Here is an 8,718-nt window from a genome sequence, read left to right as displayed (position 1 = left end):
TCAAGGGCCTTCTGCTGGCTCGAGGGCAGTGGGGTGTTGGATAGAGCAGTGATTCTCAAACTGGCCCTCCCTCCATGAGAATTATCTGGGGAGAATTAAAAAAAAAAAAAATTAATGTTTATTTATTTTAGAGACAAGAGAGACAGAGCACAAGTGGGGGAGGGGCAGAGAGAGCCAGAGACAGAATCTGAAGCAGGCTCCAAGCTCTGAGCTGTCAGCACAGAGCCCGACGTGGGGCTCAAACCCACGAACCATGAGATCATGACCTGAGCTGAAGTCAGACACTCAACTGACGGAGCCACCCAGGTGCCCCGGAGAATTTTTTAAATACCAATGATTGCCCCAGCCCTGGCTGATGAAATCAGTGTCAGTACGAGTGGGGCTGAGGTATGGGTATTTTTAAAAATCTTTCTAGGTGATTCTAAATGAAGCTAGGGTTGAGATTGTGGCCTCTGGGAGTTTTCCATCTTTAGACCTCCTTGCCCTCCAGAGGTCAGCTCCCCAGGGCTTCCCCTGTCCTGAGGGCTCTCCAGAGAAACCACGCCTTCCTTCCCCAGTGTTCTCTGGACATCTTAAGGTGTCCACCCAGACCCCCAGGGCAAGCTGCCTCCTCACCCCTCTGTGGCCCCAGGGGGGGATACTGTCCATCAGCTCTTCCCAGAGGGGGCCCAGCAGGCTTGAGCCTCCTGAATCTCTGACCCCAGGCCTGGCCACTGTGATGGGGGCAGGGAAGGCCAACTGAGAGCTTAACCCCAACAGGATGAAGGCGCCATAATTAGGGTCAGGTGGTTGGCTCAGCCTGCGGAAATCCCCAGCTTAGTAGGGATAGGGGGGCTTCAGCCTGGGAGGGGAGGGGGTCAGAGCAGAAGTGAGGGGGCAGGGGAGCCCAGGCACGTGGAGACCCCAGGACCTAGCCCCTAGCCACCTCCTGGGAAGGCCCACTAGAAGCTCAACCCAGTTCACCCCACCCTGGGTCGCTGACCCCAGGGAGACAGGAAAAGACTGACCAGCTCCCGAACCCCAAATGCCCCGCTGCTCCTTCGGGCTGGGGTGTGCCAGGATCAACTCCCAACCCCAGCCTTTGGTGGGAGGAGGAGGAGGAGGAGGAGGAGGAGGGTACTGGTGGGAAAGGGCTACGTGAGTGTTCCCAGGGCAACACAGGCTTCTCTCTGGCCCATAATCCTCAGGCCTTGAGTGAAGGATCGCTTTCTTCTGTGGAATGTAACAGTGAGGGGACAAAATGGGGCAGAAGGAGGGGGGGGGGGTGGAGGGAGCAGATTCCAGGGAAAAAACTTTGCTGGAGGTTCTTGCCAGCCCCCAAATGGTGGCAGCTACAAAGAGACCACCCCCAGATCACCCCAGGGCACAAGGTCTTGGGCTGGGCTGGCCAGGTAGCTCCCAACAGACCCCCACCCAGAGTCCCAGGGGGCCTGGGTGATCACCTTTGCTAACCGGGCATTTGTGAGGGAAGAAATGGGGTCTAAGAGATTAGAACCAGCCAAGTCACGTAGCATCAGAACCACACCCAGAAGCTCCAGCTTCCCAAGAGACTACCCAAGTGAGCCAGCAAGAACCAAAACCTGCTCCCACACTTACCTGGGCCAGAGTCCCTCTGCCCCCAAGCTGGGCACCCCTCCCCCCTGCCATCGGGGTCATGGGCTGGGCATGGCTGAGCAAGCAGGGGGCGGGTACATACCAGTCCACAGGCCATGATGGCTGGGACCAGGGGCCAGCCCACTGGCTCCCTCATTGAGATTCAAAACTTATACTCCAGGAAGCCTTCCAGGCTGTTCCACAAAGGGCTGGTGGTGCCAACACGCACACACTCAGCCTTGACCTCCCAAAGGATGTTTTCCCCTCCCTTGCCTTCCCCTGGCCCATCACAGAGGTCCTACATAGGCCCCCGTTCTGCTAGCTAGCTCTAGGCTAGCTCTAGTCCCAAGAACCCCTGAGGGCAGGACTGTGTGGGCACAAGGTACTGTGCCCAGCCCAGCACCAGCAGCAGGGAGACTTGGGAACAAGAGTCTCTTAGAAAGGGGCCAAACTTGGGGCCCCTGGGTGCTCAGTCGTTTGAGTGTCTGACTTCGGCTCAGGTCATGATCTCACTATTCATGGGTTCGAGCCCCACATTGGGCTCTGTGCTGACAGCTCAGAGCTTGGTGCTTGCTTCAGATTCTGTGTCTCCCTCTCTCTCTGCTCCTCTCCCATTCTCACTCTCTCTCTCTCTCAAAAATAAATAAATGTTAAAAAAATTTTAAAAAAGAAGAAAGAAAGAAAGAAAGAAGGAAGGAAGGAAGGAAGGAAGGAAGGAAGGAAGGAAGGAAGGAAAGAAAGAAAGAAAGAAAGAAAGAAAGAAAGAAAGAAAGAAAGAAAGAAAGAAAGAAAGGGGACAAACTCAGCTCCAGTAACAGAACCTGGAAAGGACCTGCAGTGGGAAATCACCTCAAAAGGCATCTGGTTCTGGTTCAGCCCCCACCCCCCACACCCCGTGACCTTGCAGTTGTGGGACAGCCTTCTGTCTCAACACCTGCAGAGATGGATGTCCCTTCACGGATCCGTTCACTCATTCATTCACGCAATGCTCCTCGCCCAATCATCTTCCACACCTCAGGGGCCGAGGCAAATTGTTTTCAAGGTCGTTGCGGGGGTGGTATCTGTCGATCACCCTTCCTGGGCCAAGCACAGTGCTAAGTGGAAATAAAAGATCCCGGCTGGCAACACACCCCCGTGTTCATGTTGCGCCGTGGCACTTACAGTTTGCACACCCCAGTATTCCTTTCAGACCCCAAGCAACCGTCCTGGGTGGTGTTGGTCCTGCTCACTGGCAGCAGCTGAGACTCAGAGGGGGCATGTCTTTGCAGCTGGGAGAGGGGTGGCCTCAGGACACAGCCTGCACAGCTGTGCTTCCGGCCCAGCGCTCCTTCACGCACCCACTGCCGGCCCTCTGCCAGCTGGGGTTCCCATGTGGGAGACAGGCTTTGCCCAGGGGAGAAGAGGGCTCCTAGCTATAAAAATAATAGTGCGGAAGAGTCAGACTCCCGCTGGATCCCAGACACTGTGCCGAATCTGTTAGCGGCAGGGGAGTCAAGTGCTGACCCCGGAACTCCCACCACCTGTCCTCTGGGACCAGGCCCGCAACAGGGACCCGCATAGCTGGCACATGCATACTCGCACAGACACACCCAGGTGGCATGAGTCCCTGCACGTCCTAGGAGACGGGCTGTCCCGGCCCATTCACTCCCCTCTGATAACCCAGCAGCTTCCAGCAGGACACGCACGTACCTCCAGGCTGGTCACCTCGGGCACATGCCAGGCCAGCTGCCAGGGCCCAGATCACCAGCCCTGATGGGCCCTAGAGCGTGACCTCCTCCATGGCTCACCCTGTTCGACCTCAGGAAGGGGCGTGACCCCACGGGATGTGAGGTCCAGAGGCCCCACCGGCCCCTCCTCAGGGCCAGCAGGTGCTGCAGGGCTGGGGTCTAATGAGGAGCCTCAGGGACACCCCCTGCCAGGCTCCGTGCAGGCACCCAGCTCCTGGGCACACTCCAGGGAGATGCAGAGTAACAAAGAGAGGCCTGGAAGGGCTGACAAGGCTCTAGCAGGGAAGGGGGCGGAGGTGGAGGGGGGAGGCAGAAGGGAAAGTAGGAGTAAATCTGGGAAAGGTGGAGGTCGAGGTTTGGGATCAAGGAGAAGCACAGAGAGGGCTTGGCCAGGGAATGCTAACAGGGCAGCTGGAATTTAGGAAAGGGAGGACCCGTGGGGCGTGAGCAGAGGCAATTAAGAAATGGACCCTGGAGCAGGCAGAGCTGGGTTAGAATCTTTGTCCAGCCACGTACAAGCTGGGTGACCTTGGGCAGGTGGCTTACTCTCTCTGAGCACCGTGGTATAATAGTACCTGCCTCACAGACTTGTGGGAAGTAAATGAAGCAAAACGCCAAGCACGGAGCCTGACACACAGGACCTGCTCGACTCATAGGAGCTGTTGCAAGGAAAATCCAAAAGGCTCTGAGGGCAAACCTGAAAAACAAGTCAAGCCTGCCCTGGGCCTAGCAGAAAGGGGGCTTAGGGAGCAGAGAGCCCAGGGAGAGACTGGGGCCATGGACCCAGGGCAGCCTCCCCACAAGGTCCTTGTCCCTTGAAGGGGATAGGGGGTGAAGAAGAGGGCAAGACAGCCACTGCCGCCATGTTGGCATCATTCCAGGGATTCTGAAAGGTCCCAGGAGTGCTTCTGTCCACCCCAGGCCCTCATCATTCACATGAGGGGGCCTAGGTCCAGCGAGAAAAAGGAACTTGACCAAGGTCACTCGGAGACGGCAGATCTGCTAACCCCCAAGCCAGCCTTCTTTTCCTGGTGAGGCACCCTGGGCCCTGTTCAGAAGCAACAACCAGGGAGAAAGACCCCTCAACTCCATGAAAGGGAAAGACCTAGAAATCATATTCCCTGGATATAAAGATGAAAAACTCCACTCCTATTCCCACTTGCTGAGGCCTGGAGAACACCCATACTTCTTCCGAAGCCCAGACCAAAGGTACCGCCTCTGAGAAGCCCTCCCTGACCAGCGATGGCAGTTGTGCAGGTTACATTCTGCAGGACCCTCTCTCTGAGGCCTCCACCTAGCCACCGCTATAGTCAGTGGGTGTGTTTTGTTTTGTTGTGTTGTTTTTTCCCTCCACTGAGCTGGAGTTTTTGAGGCCAAGGGCAGGGTCTTAATCAAGTTGGAGGACCCAGGTCTGACATCATGATCCAGCCTAGTGCTGCTGTGTGTGTGAGCGAAGGAACCAGTTGAATCCAGATCTGCCGGGGCAAGGACACCCTAGGGGTGGGGACGGGGCTCTGGGGCAGCTGCCTTCCTGTCCTGGCCAGTCTCTCCCTCCCCCATGCCTGAGAGCCCCGTGCTAAGAACAAGTTCCTGGTGCAGGCTGTACCCTGTCCCGGATGCCTGGCATTTACCAAAAGGGCAGAGACAGTGAGAAGGGCCTCACCTGTGCCATCCACTCAGAAAGGAGCCGGGCGGCCGGCAGGAGGGAGAGGAGTTAGGTTTCAAAGTGCCCGAAGATGACAGACTGATGGCGGAGGCTGGCCATCTCAGAACCTGCAAAGGATTAGTACCTAGATGAGATGATACAAGGGGCATCTGCAGAGCTACAGGAGGATGGCAACCCTACCCCCAAAATGGGCAAGAGATATGAGTGGGCAGTGAAGGGAGACAAGACCCCAAAAGCGAACACACATGAGAAGAGGTGCTGAAAATCACCAGACATCACTTCTTTCCAATGGATGGGCAAAGATGAGAAAACTGGATAAAGCCCAGTACTGGTGGGGATGTGGGGACACGGGAGCCCTTTGCATGGCAGGCGTAGGCCCGATGGCACACCGTGGACTCGGGGTGGCCATGCTTAGTCAAGTGAAATACCAGGTGTCCTGTGACCCTGCAGCTCCCCTTGTGACTACATACTGAGAGTCTCAGGCGGGTCCCTCTGGTCCAGGCAGAGCTGGCCCACAGCTCATTCCCTCCAGGGGGGGTGGGCAGAAAATTGTGGGGTGGCACATCATGGGATAAGTGACAGCAGGTTGGAGCAAAAGGCTAGATTTTTTTTTTTTTTTTTTGAAAGGGAGAGAGAGAGAGTGGGGGAGAGAGGCAAAGGGAGAGGGAAAAAATCTTGGGCCCCATGCTCAGTGCAGAGCCTGATGCGGGGCTCAGTCTCATGATTGTGAGATCATAACCTGAGCTGAAATCAAGAGTCAGATGCTTAACTGACTGAGCCACCCAGGTGCCCCAACAAGGCTAGATTTTAAAACAGTGCTGAGCAAAGGAGATTGTGACACAATGACATTAACCGAAGTTGTTCCAAAACAACAGTGCCTGTTTGCAGGAAACATACAAATGGAAAGATCCACATCCAATATTGTGAGGGGGGAGAGGAGCAGTGTGGGGGGCTGAAAGGAATATATGCGCAAACTAGACAGGCCAGTGATGCCCACTAAGTCTGTACCCGAGGGCCACAAAGGGGGATGGCCCCAAAGCCCTGAGCATAGGCCACAGGTGGAGCCAAGGGCCCCATGCAGGTGGGTCAGAGCCCTGCTGACCTCAGAGGTCACCCTCCACTCTGGCAGAGAAGGATCTTGGCCAAAGTCAATCCACTGCACACTCAGAGCCCACCCAGCGTGGGCATCTTTCATGCCCTGGAAATGGAGGCAGAAGGAACCTCGAACCTATGGCAGTGGGGTTCCCCTGAGCTGGAGGAAGTGAGAAGTGAGTCCTTGACCTCCCAAAAGTCTCTATGATTAAGGGGCTTTGTACTTTTCTTGAAGGAGAGTCTTTATCTTCAGATGTACATTCAGGGGCATCTGGGTGGCTCGGTCACTTAAGTGTCCTGCTCTAGGTTGCAGCTCAGGTCATGATCTATGGTTTGTGTGTTCAAGCCCCCCATGAGGCTTGTGCTGACAGCTGTGGAGCCTGCTTGGGGTTCTCTGTCTTCCCCTCTCTCTGTCCCTCCCTTGTTCGTTCTCTCTCTCTCTCTCTCTCAAAATAAATAAATAAACATTAAAAAAAAAAAAAAGAAACATCTGTGAAATGATATGCAGCCTGAGGTGTGCTTCAAAATCATCTAAGGGTGGGGGCAGAGGAGAGTGGATAGGGGGTTGATGAAACCAGACTGACCATGAACTGATGGCTGCTGAGTCTGGGGATGGGTGCATGGGAGTTCATTATGCTTTATTCTCTACTTGTGATTGCAAATTTCTCTAATAGACACTTAAAAAAGGAAAAAGTTCCCCCTAAGAGAGTCTATCATCTGAGGAGAGTAGCCCCTGAGCTCAGGGAGCTCCCAGTCTGATAGGGGAGACACAGCCCCCACCCCCCGCAACTGCCCCCCACCCTCTGTGTGGCCACGGCCTTCCTGCATCTTCTCAGCCTGCCTAACTGGTCAGGGACCACGCGTGGGACAGAGGCATGGTCCTGTCACCGGGAGCTGAGCCCCCAGACCTGGCCTTTGTCACTGAGCCCCAAGGGTCAGGCATGGGTGCCATGCCTAAGCAGAGCTGGCTCTGGTTCTGGCTCTACCTGCTTGTGGCCTAGGTTCCTCACCTTTACAGCACCTGCCTGAGGAAATGCCCCGGGGGGTCCAGCTGTTATCAGTGGGGAGACGTCTCTGTTGACCCAGCCCCTCCCTGACCAAGTCTCCCTGTCCGTATTGTGGTTACTCAGTTGTTGCTGCCTCTGCCTCCCTGCTTGTATGATGAGGACGAGCAAATTGGAGGCAGTGTTTCATAAATGCTCACACTGTCACCAGGACCAGGGGAAGGAGCTGGCCAGGGTCACACAGTCAGATAGTGGCAAAGCTGGCTTAGTCACAGGTGCAGAACACTGAGCCAGCTGCCCCCTCCCTCACTATGAGGCCTGTAGGCTGACAGACAGAGTGCCCTCGTTCCGAGTTAGGGTGGGGTCCCTGGGACAGTCCCCTTCAAGCTCCCAGTCCCACTGCCAGGACCTCTGACTCAGAGGAGCACCAGAAACTCCACGTGGGTGAGACACAAGCCAGAGGGGGGAGCCTGGGGAAAGAGGGAGGTAGAAGCCTTTATCCTGCACCCCCTCCAGGTACACAGAGGGGTTCAGGGACATCTGTCCAGGAGAGCAAGTCCAGACTCAGGGGCTCTGCCAAGAGCTGCTGGGTGAGTCAGGAGTCTTAGGCAGGTCTGGACACCCCTCTCGTGACAGTAGTAATAGCAGTCAACGCTTGTATAGTGCCTGCTGTGTACAAGGCAGAGTTTACAGATGGGAAAACTGAGGCATTGAACAATTAAGTAATTTCCCTCAAGTCACTCAGCTTGTAAACGGCAGAGCTAGGGTTTGATCCCAGGCAGTCTGCCTTGAGTCTGTGCTCTGAGCCACCCCAGTACACTCTCCAAGGGCAACAGTCTGGCTTCTCCTGAGACAGTTCTTCTGATTCCCCAGGGGTCTGGTGGCCGTTGACGTAAAGAGGGGGGGCCTCTATCACAAAAGGGCACAGGCCAATGGCCACAGCTCCTTCCGCCATGAGAGCCTGAGAGCTCCTGGGAGCCCAGATGGTGTAGAGACTGGGCAAGGCAGCAGCTAGAACCCTGTTTATACCACAACCCATGGGATGGGCTCTTCACCTGGGGCAGACCGCACTGCCCCGGGGCAGGACCTCCACTCATCTCTTGCTCTGGAAAGCAGGGAGTGGGCAGGGAGTGACCGTGTCAGAGAGATGGGCTTGTATTTATTTATTTTTGTTCTTAATTAGTATCATTCACAGAAAGTTAACCAAGAGGGGAGCACCCGGGTGGCTCAGTCAGTTGAATGACCAACTCTTGACATCGGCTCAGGTCATGATCTCGTGGTCACGGGATCGAGCCCTGCGTCAGGCTCTGCACTGGGTGAGGAGCTTGCTTGGGATTTTCTCTGCCCCTCTCTCTCTCTGTGCCCCTAACCCCCTCTCAAAATGAATAAGCCTCAAAAAAAAAAAAAAAAAGGTTAACCAAGATCAGCGACAAATTCTTTGTGAAACACCCTCACAACCAGTCACCACGTGGGCCCTGGAGAATCTCTGTCCTCTACCGAATGGGAGCAGCTGAGGCCACCCCCTCCCCCCTCCTCCTGAAGTGTGGCCCTCTGCCAAAAAAAAATGCCACACCGTGTAGTGGTGGGTCAGGAGTACGGACTTCTGGAGCAGAAGCCGGGGCTCTGGGTGAGTGCT

The sequence above is a fragment of the Acinonyx jubatus genome, chromosome B2 (assembly GCF_027475565.1).
Source record: "Acinonyx jubatus isolate Ajub_Pintada_27869175 chromosome B2, VMU_Ajub_asm_v1.0, whole genome shotgun sequence".
In the NCBI taxonomy this organism is placed as follows: Eukaryota; Metazoa; Chordata; class Mammalia; order Carnivora; family Felidae; genus Acinonyx; species Acinonyx jubatus.
The sequence above is the reverse complement of the archived record's forward strand: the minus strand, read 5'-3'. Positions refer to the sequence as shown.